Source organism: Pseudonaja textilis, chromosome 4 (assembly GCF_049901715.1).
Source record: "Pseudonaja textilis isolate UNSWEBS1 chromosome 4, rPseTex1.2, whole genome shotgun sequence".
Lineage (NCBI taxonomy): Eukaryota > Metazoa > Chordata > Lepidosauria > Squamata > Elapidae > Pseudonaja > Pseudonaja textilis.
The window spans coordinates 68,377,856-68,392,184 of record NC_141993.1 but is presented as its reverse complement, the minus strand read 5'-3'; the positions used below and the strand labels follow the sequence as shown (position 1 = coordinate 68,392,184).

At 35.6% G+C, this 14,329-nt stretch overlaps 1 long non-coding RNA gene across 2 annotated transcripts in view; it reads left to right on the top strand.

The window, feature by feature from the left end:
- Nucleotides 1-14,329, top strand: part of LOC148125878 (uncharacterized) — a 22,516-nt gene extending 8,187 nt beyond the window's left edge. Inside the window, exon 2 of one of the 2 annotated variants that reach the window (XR_015743599.1) lies at nucleotides 14,050-14,329. This is a non-coding gene — a long non-coding RNA (uncharacterized LOC148125878). Of the gene's footprint in view, nucleotides 1-13,746 lie in introns of both variants that reach the window. The other variant, XR_015743600.1, reaches the window with a different exon arrangement.

The window sequence follows — 14,329 nt, the reverse complement described above, 5'->3', positions numbered from 1 at the left end:
TGCCTGGCTTGACTGCTGCTGCATACTCTGCTTGGGGGTTTATCCCCAAACACTAACATTGGTTATGGGCCCAGCAGTGAGCACAGTCTAACTAACCAGGATATAGCAGTGAGAGCTGGTGTGAGTTGCACATTACTGTAAATACAAACTGTTTGTTAAATAGTTGTTTATCACAAGAGCAATGGCACAAGTAAATTTGCCACATCTGTCCATGATATCCAGACTAGATGGAACAAACTATGTTTCATGGTCAATGAAATGTAGTTTGCTTCTACGAAGAGAAGGTTTGTGGGACATAATTACGAACCCACCAGACATATCTAACTTAAATCCTAATGATGAAGAGGATTATAAACTGATACAAGATTATGAACGAAAGAATGAACAGGCTTTGTGCATCATAGGTCTCACCCTGTCTGACCAGCAACTCATTCATATCCGTGGAGTGGAAAATGCTGCAGACTGCTGGAATAATCTCAAGAAGATTTATGTTCGAGACAGTGTAGGAGCTCATATCAATCTTACACGGAAGCTGTTTAGAACACATCTTGAGAAGAATGGAGACATGTTAACTCATTTAAACTGTATGAAAAGCATTTTTCAAGAATTACAAGAAAAAGAGCTTATCTTTAATGAGTTGCAACAAGTATATATCATACTGTCTTCTCTGGATCGAAGCTATGATGATTTTGTGACTGCTTTAGAGGTGTTGCCAAAAGACAGTTTATCAGTAACTGAGATTACCGGCAGGCTATTAGAAGAAGCCAGAAGAAGGTTTGAACGTGACCAGCTGAGAGAAGATAAGCCTAATAAAGAAGAGAAATTATCTTCAAAGCTGGAAAGAAACCAGCTGTGTAAAGTAAAGCACCCGGAAGAAGAGAAGTTATCTTCGACGGCATACACAATTAAAAAGTGTTTTAATTGTGGAGGCAGAGGACATTTGGCAAGATTCTGCAGAAAAGGAAAAAGCCAGAATGTAAAGAAGCCAAAGAAATCCTTTGAACTGGCCATGTTTGGCAATTGTGATATGAAGAATGATTTATGGGTGGTGGACAGTGGTGCATCCCACTGCATCACGAGAGATAAGACAAAGTTTATAAAAATGTCTACAAGTTCTCAACGTATATCACTCGCCAATGGTTGGCACCTCAAGGCCAAGGGTGAAGGTATTGCTTATTGTCCATGTTTAAACCAGAATATAAAAATGTTATATGTACCACAGTTAAAGATGAACTTACTTTCTGTAAGAGTATTAGATAAACTAGGATATGTAGTTACATTTAAGAATAATAAGTGCATACTGGAAAGAGATAACAAAAAGGTAACTGCAGCTTTAAATGGAGCATTATATGTCTTACATGATAGTAAGAAAGGGGAGGCACAGACTGTATTTATTAATATCAAGCCTCATGATGAATGTATCCATTTATTGCATAGGCATTTGGGGCATGTAAATTTTAAAATGCTAAAACGTACAGTAGAGTTATCTGAAGGAATAAGGTTAAAACCCTGTGATAAGTATTTGCGTTGTAATGTCTGTTGTGAAGATAAGAGTAAAATATTGCCTGCAAATAGGCTAAATGGTTTCAAAACTAAAGAACCTTTAGAAGTAGTATTTGCAGACATTATTGGTCCAAAGAAACCCAGTATGGGGGGTGCTCAATATATACTGAGCATTATGGACCATTACTCTAGATATGGGTTTTGCTACCTAATGAAAAGCAAAACTGAAACATATCAACATTTCTTCAATTGGTTAAGGTTTGCTGAAAGAAAAACCAAACGGCAAATTATAACCCTGGTGACAGATAACGGCACGGAATTTGTTAATAGCAAATTCCAGAATAGATTAAAGGCAGCTGGAATAGCTCATAAGACATCTGCACCATACAGACCACAGCACAATGCATTTATTGAAAGGCGAGGCCAAACATTGCAGGCTATGACTCGTACTATGTTAACTGATTCTGGGTTACCTGATTCTTTGTGGGGGGAGGCCACAATGTGTGCTAATAATTTATTAAATAACGTTGTTAACTCAACTACTGGTGAAATACCATTCACCCTGTGGCATGGCAGGAAGCCTGATTTGAGTTACCTGCACACATTTGGTGCACCAGCATGGGTGCATATCCCTACACAATTCAGGCGTAAAGGGCAACATAGAGCTAAACAATTTTTCTTCGTTGGTTACCAAGCTAACCATAGGGCATATAGATTTTGGGAGAAACGCACATCTAAGGTGTTATGTAGTGCTAATGCCCAATTTCTAGAGCACGTAGGATGGGATAAGTTAGAGCAGGATAGCAATAACGAAGTGATTATTGAATCACATAGAAATCCCATTAAGTATCCCTGTAACTTTAAAAATAACGTAAAGCAAGAAGTACAGGATGAAGTAGAGCCCCTAGAGGAAGAAATAGCTGAAGATGAGGAACAGGTAGTAACTCAACCAAGCCCAGTAATACCCAGAAGGACTACACGTATTTCTAGACCGCCTGATAGATACCAGGCTAACACAGTGTGCCAGGAAAATAGAATCCCAAATACTGTGGATGAGATTAAAAGATATCCTTCTAAAGAGAAAGAAAATTGGTATGCAGCAATTAATAAAGAATTGAAGTCTCTGAAGGATATGCAAGTGTATGAAAACGTGAGATTACCTAGTAATGAAAAACCCATTGGCTGCAAATGGATTTTTAAAATAAAAACAGATAAAGATGGAAACACAATCCATAAGGCAAGGTTAGTAGCCCAAGGCTTTAGACAAAGTGCAAAAGACTATGATGAAGTATTTGCACCTAGTCTGAAAGCAGCAACTTTAAGGGCAGCATTAGTGTGGGCAGCAAGCAAGCAATATATAGTTAACCATCTTGATGTGGAAACTGCTTACTTGCACGCTCCACTAAGACATACAGTTTATATGAAAAGGCCTAATGGAGTTAAAGGAGACAATAATAATGATTGTTGGTTATTAAAGAAGAGCCTTTATGGTCTTAAACAATCGGGCTATGAATGGAACCAGTATATTGTAAAGGAACTGAACAATATAAGGTTTAAAGCTGGTTTAGCCAACCCATGTCTATTTAAGAGAGAAAAGAATGGGAAGATATCATTATTATTGTTGTTTACTGATGATATTGCTCTGATTACTAAAACTAATGATGAAGCAAATGAAATAATATCATCATTAGCCAAGAAAATAAAAATCAAGCAATTAGGGGAGATAAAGAGATATCTAGGATTGAATATACCGTACTGAAAACACAGAAAGGTTTTAAGATATCTCAGGAAGATAAGATATCTAAATTGCTAATAGATTATAAGATGGAACTTTGTAAGCCTGCAAAGACTCCAATGAGTCAGGATATTTGCAAAATGGATACTCAAAGTCCCAAATGTGATAAGGCATTATATCAATCTTTGGTTGGTAGCTTATCTTATATTAGCAATTGGTCAAGGCCAGATATTGCTTTTAGTATTAATCAGCTGGCACGGCACAATAATGATCCGCTTCAATGTCACTGGATAGCATTGAAAAGAATCCTAAGATATCTTAAAGGAACATTACACCATGCACTGTATTTAGAACCAAAAGGTGATCTCATATTGAGTGCTTATGCAGATGCTAGTTTTGCAGCAGAAAGAGATACTAGAAAGTCGACTTCAGGAACAGCCATAATGCTGGATAATACATTAATAGGCTGGAAGTCTATAAGGCAACAGCATATAAGTTTGTCTACTATGGAGGCAGAATTCTCCTGTTTATCTTTATTGTGTACTGAGTTGATTATGTACAAACAAATGTTGAAGGATATGGGTATAACTGTAAACTACCCTATAGTTGTACATGAAGATAATCAGGCAGCAATTCAAATGGCCACTAATATTGCAGTTAAAACGAGAAGTAAACATACAGATTTGAGGTATCTTAATGTAAGACAATCTGTACAGAGTAAATTGATACAGCTGGAATACTGCATGTCGGAGGTCAATGTAGCTGATCATTTTACTAAAGCCCAAGGTGCCATTAAGCATCTAGAGAGTTGTGAAAAATATGGGTTTAGAATGTAAAGGCATTACATATTTATATCACCCAAAAGGGGAGAATGTTGGGTATATGGATACACCAACCAGGTTTGGGTTGAATAAATATGTAAACCTAGGATTAAGTGTCTATGTAGCTTTAAGCAAGAAACTGCAATGTCATTGTGGGTGCGGTTGCAGGCAGTAATATAGGTAGGAAGGGAAACGTAATAGCCCTGGCTTCTGGATGCAACTGTCTGAGTCCCTGGCTTCTGGATGCACCTGGTTCTGTTCCTGGTCTGCTGCCTGCTGTGTTGGAACGTCTGTCTGCTTACTTTTGGAGGCTACTGTGCCAGATACCATTTCAACTGAACACAAGGACTGTTTGCTTGGTGAGCTGAGGATTCAGCGTTGTCTTTGAGAGAAAGGTATCGGGAGGAGAAGATTTACAAGCAGATAAGGACATTGTATTTACTGTTAATGGACTTGATAACTGGATGGATATACTGGATAATGATATATGGACTGAATGACACTTCTTAATCTCTGTGTGAATTAAATAACTATTTTAAAACCACAAACAGTGTTTTTGTCTCCAGTGTGTGTATACTCTTGGGCCTACTCTCTCTCTCATTTGCCTGCCTGGCTTGACTGCTGCTGCATACTCTGCTTGGGGGTTTATCCCCAAACACTAACAAATATAATTACTGGTTATTCTTGAACAAGTTAAACAGTAAGTCTTTAACTGCTTACAGAAGAAAAAGTTTGCAGTAGTTATTGAGATATCTCTTTAAAAAGTATCAAAATATCCCATCCTATCCTAGCTACTCACACAATTTTATAATATATATATATATCTACAATTTTAAAAGCACAATGATAAAGACATGGGAAAATACCCGAACAAAGTTGAATACTATATGTGTGTGTGTGTGTGTGTGGTATTCAGCTTTGTTCAGGTATTTTCCCACATCATTATAGTTGCGCTTTTAAATTGTAGCAATGTTTCGGCAGAATCTCATCTGCCATCATCAGGCTTCTGTATTGTGTTCGTCTGTGAGTCAGACTTTTACAGTTGTTTTAAATTTGGGGCTAGCCTACTGCTGTGCCAGAATGGTTTTTTCTTCATCCTGATTGGTTGGGAGTCTTGGTCTGTGTTTATTGGTCTTAGAGTTTGCTGTGTTCTGCTTGATTGGTGTTTCTTATATCTTCTGGCTGTTTTGTGGTTTTTTTTTTGTCTTGACTGACTGGCAACATTGTGTTCCTGTATTGGAGGCTCTTAGTGCAGCTTGGCTCAGAGTAAATGGACGGCTATCATTTGTTAGGAAGCTAAGTTTCATCTGGGTGCCTTGTTGGGGTGTGTTTGAGCTGGAAGTATCGGGGGGATCTGTTTGTGTCCAGGTGTTTGCCTGGCTAGTGATGTGGAGATTTTTTTGTTTGTGAGTGCAGGCTTCCAAATAATTGACAGTCTGGTGGAATAATCTCTTCTATTCATGCTTTCAGGTCTTTTTTCAATCTCTATGGCTTCTCTGATGATTCTGTGGCTGGGGTTTTCTATAGTGGCTAGGGTTTTGGTGCCATTGAAGTTGATGCTATGACCTGTGGCTTTCATGTGTTGGACTAGTGAGGAAGTGTGTTCCAGCTTTTTTACTGCATTTTTGTGTTCATCCAGGTGGGTACTTATTCTTCTATTGGTCTGTCCAATGTATGTGGCCGGGCATGATGCACAGGGGACTTCATATATGCCTTGGTTTTCCAGGTCAATTTTATCTTTGCGGTTTCTAAGGATGGCTGTCTGTTTTGAAGGCAATCTTGATGTGATGCCTGTGTAGCATCTTACTGATTTTATCTGTAGTACCTCTTATGTAGGGCAAGACAGCTGTTCCATAGGTCTGTTCATCTTCTAGGTCTCCATTATGTCTCAGTGTGTTTTTGTTGATCAAGCCACAAAATATCACCGGCTTGATCCACAAAAACACACGAGACATAATGGAGACCTAGAAGATGAACAGACCTATGGAACAGCTGAATACCATACATGTAAGGACCCACAAAAACTTAAGAAAACACACACACACATACACACACACACACACACACACACACACACTTAACACTCAAGCAAACAACAAAAGCAAACATGCAATTTTTGTTTCAGTTTAAGAACGCTAATAGAGTTCTATTAAGTTAAAGTATAGACCATTCTTAAAGATAGATAGTTATCTATCTCTACACAAACTTGGAATAAATTATGCTATTTCTTTAGTCATGGGTCAGTGTATTACTCTAATTTCAATCAAATAAAAAGATGTGGCTTTCACAAGAGTTTCTGTTATAAAGCCATTCTGGATCCTGGTCCTCCATCTGTTTTTTATTATTGAATTATGAGCTATATAAATGGAAACAAATGTCCTCCCCGGTGCTGCCCTCAGTTTCTATCTGCAAACGGTAATATGTTGCAGAACTAAAGATAAATAAGCATTCAGTTAGCATGTGACATTTCTTCATGTAAAGCCTACAAGATTATGTAAGTTGTTTGTGCATGCCGAAGTATGAGCACAAAGGCCTCGGGGTAATTCAAAGGTTTTTAAGAACTAGGTTAAATAAACTAGTATTCAATGCTATCATTGAGAGTCTTTTTTTTATTTCAGTAAGCCATTTTCCTTGCTTCCTCCCCCTTCCAAATATATTTCTCAAATATGAACAACTCCTGGGCGGTCAAGTCAGGAAAAATAGCTTAGCTAATTTCTCACTCAGCTGATACATATCCTCTATATTTATTTATTTGTGTTTTAAGTATGAAGTTTCAATTTGTTTGAAGTGTTACTGTTGTTGTACACTCAGTGTTGGAAATAAAATATAAAATGAAATATAAAGGAAACCTTAAGAACATTTTTCAAACCTGGCTAAAGTCATTTGTGAAAAAAAAGATACATCTTCAGCCCAATTCATGAAATAGGGAAACCATTGTAATAAATTATAATTGATGTACAAACACTAAGATTAGCTAGTTTCAAAAGACCTTTTAAAAAAGACTTTTCTAAGTACTTGGCACTTTTTTGCATTTATGATCTGTGAAAGCTTTGTTCTGATATATCTGTTAAGTCTGAGCAAGTCATATTTGAAGAAATGAGGCTTAATGAAATATAACTAATTTGCTACAATGAAATTTAAGGATAAAGTATGCATATAGTCGTATTGCTTCCAAGAAGAATAGCTTCCAACTACATAGGACATTATGGGAATTGGAGAAGTGGCAGGTAAAATAAATGTATTCTATCAAATGGCCTGACATTTCTGGGATTCACATTCCAAATGACATATACACTTTAAATCTATAATTTCTTTAAATTCCCAGCCAGAAATAATTCAGATTCGAATGAGGCATTCAGCATTTTGTTCTTTGACAGGCTTATCATAATTAACAACCACATAGCAGATCGATACCATAGGATCTTCTTCAGGCGGGAATAGTTTCACTGACTGAATAAAGTAATAAAATATTTAAAAAAATAGACTTACCAAAATGCACATTTTTCTTTTAAAGTGTATTTTTCAATAAAATATTTGCATACAAGGTGCAGAATTTAATTTATTTTTAGTAGACTTCAAATTTTCCATGTTTTATCTAAGGGAGAAAAATATGTCTAAATAATAGATGAAACTTGCCATGGTAAATATTATTTCTTCCATCACTACAACCTGCACTATGAAAAAATTCAGTGAAATATGAAAGCATGAACAATTACAAACCACATTAGGGATGAAGAATAGATTCCCTACTCTGACATATTCCCCCCCCTACCCCCCAATAAGGAATGATTATTTCAGTGTAGGTTCATGAGATACTGTAAGGCAGGTGAAGCAAGCAGTTTCTTCAACAGAAGCCTATAAGTATGTCATTGTACAGATCCCACTCACTTTATTTTCTCTTGAATTTGTGGTTTAGAATGGATCAGCAGACAGAAATTAAGGCTAGGAAACTCTTTGTTTAGATTCAGTTGATGTGTAGTGGCAGCCTTTATTTGAGTGGAAGACTCTAATAGATACTCATAACCTTATCATGTGCATTTTGACTATTACAATCTGGATTGCATGGCCCTGAAAGGATGGACATAGAAACAGGTCACAATGTACAGCTAATACAAAAAAAATAGCTTCCCGCCTTCTGACAGATGAGACTCGAAATAACATTTACTCTTTCAAGTAGAAATGGTGGTAAACTTTAGAAGAAACCCTACTACCACCTCTTACAATACTGGACAACACAGTATCAACAGTAGAGACTTTAAAATTTCTAGGTTCTTTTACATCACATGGCCTAAAATGGACACCTAACATCAAAAACATCATCAAAAAAGCACAACAAAGAATGTTCTTTCTGTGCCAACTCAGAAAGATCTAACTGCCCAAGGAGTTGCTGATACAGTTCTACAAAGGAATTATTGAGTCTGTCATCTGCACCTCTATAACTGTCTGGTTTGGTTCTGCAACCCAACAGGACAGACACAGATTCCAGAGGATAATTAGGACTTCAGAAAAAACAATTACTACCAACCTGCCTTCCACCGAGGACCTGTATACTGCACGAGTCAAAAAGCAGGCTGTGAAAATATTTACAGACCCCTCACATTCCGGACATAAAGTGTTTCAACTCCTACCCTCAAAACAACGCTATAGAGCTCTGCACTTCAGAACAACTAGACACAAGAACAATTTTTTCCCAAACGCCATCACTCTGTTACACAAATAATTCCCTCAACACTGTCCAACTATTTACAAATCCTGAACTACTATTACAAACCTTCTCATCACTCCTTATCACCCATCCCCTGCCATTTGTGACTGTATGACTATAACTTTGTCGCTTGTATCCTTACGATCTATATTGACTGTTTCCTAGTATGATTTGATTGCTTATTGTACCCTGTGACTATTATTAAGTGTTGTACCTTATGATTCTTGACTCTTGGAGAATGTATCTTTTCTTTTATGTATACTGAGAGCATTTTTACCAAGACAAATTCCTTGTGTGTACACTTGGCCAATAAAGAATTCTATTCTATTCTATTATGTTCTGTTCTGTTCTATTCTACTGTATTCTCTCAAGTAGATTTTTAACCAACTAGTCACATCCAATCATATCAATATTAATCTGAGATTTTAAAATTACAAACATTAACCTCTGCCAATAAAGAAATCTTTTCAAGTGTCTGTGTGGGTGTTGGTGAATCCATATAAAATCTATTCTTTAAAAATATCCATGGAAACTTTGGAACCCACAGGAAATATATTATATTACTTATTCCAATGAATAGAAAGTTCTGGAAATTTGTTGGTGGTGTACATGTCCAATTTTTTTAAATAAATAACATTGTTACTGATGAATAAGGCATAAAATATCATCAGTATCTAATAATGATTTATATTCCACTAAGCTAGCAAACCAAATATCATATGCTGATGATGATCCATCATAACTTCAACCAATCCAAATTCTTCCTGAATTTCATTTTTTTTTTATTTTTTATTTATTTATTTTTTCAATTGCTTACAAGATAATAGGTATAAGTAAAAACATAGTTATGAATACATGGATACATATAAGAAAAATAAAAAAAATAAAAGAAACAATAGGACAGGGACAGTAGGTACGTTGGTGTGCTTACGCATACTCCCTACAGACCTCTCAGGAAAGGGGTGAGGTCAATAGTAGAAAGTCTAAGGTTAAAGTTTTTTGGGTTTGGGGAAGAAACCACAGAGTCAGGTAGAGTATTCCAGACCACTCTGTTGCTAAAGTCATATTTCCTGTAATCAAGTTTGTTGCAGTTTACCTTGAGTTTGTATCTATTGTGTGCTCTTGTTGTGTGATCTATTGTGTGTGTTGTTATGGTTGAAGCTGAAGTATTCATTGACAGGTAGGACATTGCAATGTATGATTTTATATGCTATACCTAGATTGGACTGAAGGTGGCATAATTCTAGGTTTTCTAGGTCTAGAATTTCAAGTCTGGCGGCATAAGGTATTCTGCAACGAGTAGAGGAGTGGAGAACTCTTCTTGTGAAATATTTCCAGACTTTCTCAACTGTGTTAATATCAGATACGTAATGTGGGTTCCAGACTGATGAGCTGTATTCAAGTATTGGTCTAGTGAATGTTTTGTATGCTCTAGTTATTAGTATAATATTACCAGAGAAAAAGCTACATAAGATTAGGTTAACAACTCTTAACGCCTTTTTGGCTGTAGTTACAGTGGGCTCTAGCACTTGGAGCACTTGGAGCACTTGGAGTACTCATTAGAGATGACTACTCCAAGTTCCTTGACAGAGTTTGGATCATCAACAAGGTCTTGACTATTCAGCCTGTATTTTATTTTCTGATTTTTTTTGCCAATATGTAGGAGAGAGCATTTATTCGTTGAGATTTGAAGTTGCCATTTGTTTGACCATTCTGATACATAGACAAGGTCTTTTTGAAGAGTAGCAGTATTGTCTGTGAAGAATTTTTGCAGAGAATTTTAGGATGAACAGAAATTAGCAGGATCCTCCCATATGGTAGCTGCTTAAATGTATCCCTTATGAATTCTTTAACCATGAAAGGAGGCCTTTCCCAGGAGATTTTCCCCATATGGCCAAATCAAATCCTTAACCATATTTTCAGGTAGATTTGTATACACCTATACAAATTTTGGCATTGGTGAAATGGGAAAGAACAAGAGAATGAAAGAGAAAGAATAAGAAAGCGAACTCTTGCTATATCTGGTCTTGGGTTACTTTCAAAAGTCTTCTTTCACTATTATTACCGGCTCTTGTGCAAACATATTTCTCGTGAAATCATTAATTACCCATAAATGGTTTTACTGATTTCTTCCAGCTCCCATCCCATTCATATCAACACACAAGGAATTCTACAATATACTTATTCTTGGACTAGGAAGGGTATCTCATATGATATACTGTAATCCTCAAGAGGAAAAAAAATCAGTGGATGATTTAAGCAAATATTTTTTAATTGTAATCATTTTTCTGTAAAGGGAACAAACAAGCAAAATACAGATAGGAAATATCAACAAGATCAGAGAAGTACCATTTATTGTTTGCTGAAATGTCAACTCTACTAAAACTAATATTAGTCACAGACCTTGCAACTGTCTCCCACTGAAACATGTTAACAAGTTAATTGCAACTGTGTGCCATACCAAAACTTCTTAAACAGCAAATCTGCATATTAATAAAATGTTCAGCTGCCAAATTGTAGAAGACCACACTCCTTGGATCCACACATATACTATGATATATATTATGACATCCTCGGTTCTTGGAAAAACTGTGTATAAAAGCCAACACCAATTAAAGGGCTGGCAGCTGTGATTGTTGTAAATAGATAGTAGCAATAATTTGACCCCCAGTGAGGCATTATCTTATAGGGCTTGTATGCTGTGAGGAAAATAAAACCTGCACGCTAAGATTAGATGCAAGAAAGCTAGAACAGGTGGAAGAAAATAAGCTAAAGAAGACCAAAGAATACCTGATTAAAGGAGGTGGAGTAGGCTGGCATTCAGTGGAAAGGATTTTAAGAACATACTGCAGGGATGAGAAACTGAAGATTGGTTAAAATCTGACCAAACCTACCTGATAGGGAAAGACCCAAGAAAAGCACTAGGCAACTAAATGCTAATTACTTGCTTAGTAACAACTTTCAAATTCTAACCAGCATGGTAGCTGATATTAGTCCAACAGTTAATTGACTACAGTTGAAAACAAGTTCTTCATCTATACAGTGATGTTGCCAAACTATACATACCAATGAATATAAGTGAGCATGGAATGTTGAAAGTTCACCAGACATTTGAAGATGAAAAAATAGTATTAGAAGAATATCTGAAGGACAATGAAGGTGATGTGAATATACTATGAAGGCTTACTTTCACATTGCTGTGTATATAATAATTTATTTAATGTATGTGTTGCCCCACTTCTGGTGACTTTGGGTGATGCAAAACCTGAAACCTACTAAAGTTATTATCATTCAGTAGTATTTAGTGACAGCTAACTTGTTTGGAACAGTGAATGTAATCATTATATGCACCTTTCACAAAAAATACATTTCAAATCTAAGAAGCGACAACTCTTTAAATGTATGTAGCAGATTACTTTTGCTAAACATAATAAATTTCTTCCTCAAACACATGCTATTCACTGAGGCTCTGTACGAACAAAATTAACTTTGTTTGTTGTAATGTTTTTGAGATAATCTAATCATGTCTACCTAATCTTAATCACATTGATTGAACAGCAGTGAACTATCAAAATTCTTAATTGATCTAGGTAGAACAAAAAAGACTATTATAAATAAACTTTTCTCATAAACATATAATTCACATCGAATATCATATAGAAGCTATTACTACATGAACCCTATATGTTAGACTTAGTTCAAGTTGACAGGTTCAGCTCCAAAAATGAATGGGAACACATTATTTTTCCGTTATGTTCTCTCTCTTACTCTCTTTCTGATGCCGTTTTTTAAATAGTTATTTCTCTTTACATAGTAGGATGTGAGGAAGAGATATTACTTTTAACAGAATAATTATTTGCAAAGAACCACTGAAATTTAACCAGGAACCATTTTTTCTCTCTCTATACTACACACTTGTAGATCAGTGTGGATATTGTTACAATAGAGTTAACTCCAACTGTTTCAGGTTTCTGGTGTTGTCCAGGGAATGTTATGTAAGGGTTGATTCTATTCTTCTTAATGTGAGCAAATCTGCTTAATTAAATTAAGATGAATTTGGATCATGTAGAAATTCCTGTTTCTATTGTAAAAATTTCTCAAAGACTTAGGAACTTTGAATCCAAATATTGAATTGTGGAACTATTTTAAAAATGTAAAAGGTTGAATGAAGCTTGTAATTAGCAAAGCAAGTTTATGATTCCAGAACTGAATTTTTGCTATACAGACAGAAACCAGAAAAACAAATCAACTCCTTTGTTGTATTTCATCCTGCTACAGAGAATTTGGTGAAAATGTTGTGTTGATATGTTATGTTAGTAAAGAATATTATCCCAAAGTAGATGGTACCACCCTATTATAGACTTCAGGTTATTTTATTTATTTATTTATTTATTTGATTTGTCAATTGTTTACAAGATAATAAGTATAAGTGTATACATAGTTTTGAATACATGAAATGGGTACATATAAGAAAAAAAATTATGATTATAGTTATGATTCTTAAAACACAAGATTTTATACAGAAATTATTTAACTCATGATCTAAATATCTGAATCTATCACGAACTTACTAGTTGGGTAAATTCAACATACAAAACTCATGTAGTATTTAATATCTTTCTTTCTGCCCTTCTATCCTTCCTTCCATTCAATGTGGCTTACATGGGAATTTCTTAAGTGAAGACCTAATGGGGGCCTCTTTCAGATCACCTCATCAAAGGAGTGAGGTGGACTATATAAAATGTTTTTTTCTACACTTACCGCCCCCATTAGCATCATTTTGATGCTTTTTGGGTTTTTTGCCTTGAACTGGTTTTTTTTATTGTCCTTTTTTCAATTTTTAGTTTTTTGAGTGACTACCATGCTGTTGTCTAATTTAAATGGTGAATTTATTTTGAATTTTATCATGTATGTTTTTATTCAGACTGTACAGCTAAATTGATGTTTAAAAAAATTAAATTTCTTATTTGTCTCTGATGCAGCTCTTTCCACCAGAATACAAGAAAAGATTTCCCCACTGAGAAACCTAATTTGTATGAAGAAAATTTATCTTCCCCTGAAATGATTCATCCTGGTGTCAGAGCTTGATTTTTGGAATCCATCTGAGGCAATATTTCTGATAAAACAGTATCCAAAAGAAATATATACTGAATACGCCAAGGGACCCTGGTGGCATTGAGCCTATTACTCATCTGCACATTGCTTGTAAAAAATCCAGAAAGGAATATCTGTCCTTGGTTGATCTAAATAACTTCTTTCTTTTTTTCCCCAATAACACATTTTAGCAAGAAGTCTTCGTGGTATAAAGGCAACTGTGACATCTGTGTGGAGGACTAGTTATTGTTTATCAGCTTATATTTCAAAGAATGGAATAGATGATCAACAGTATCAGCAAATTCTCACCCTTTGAAGAACACAGAAATGGAAAAAAGAAAAGAAGCCCGAATGGTTTGGAAACATCATAATCATTTATGGAGTGAGACTATGAAGCTCTTTGCCAATCCTGTCACTTTCTTCAATTAAACTATCAAGAAGTGATATTGAAATTCTAATTCTAAGAGGTCC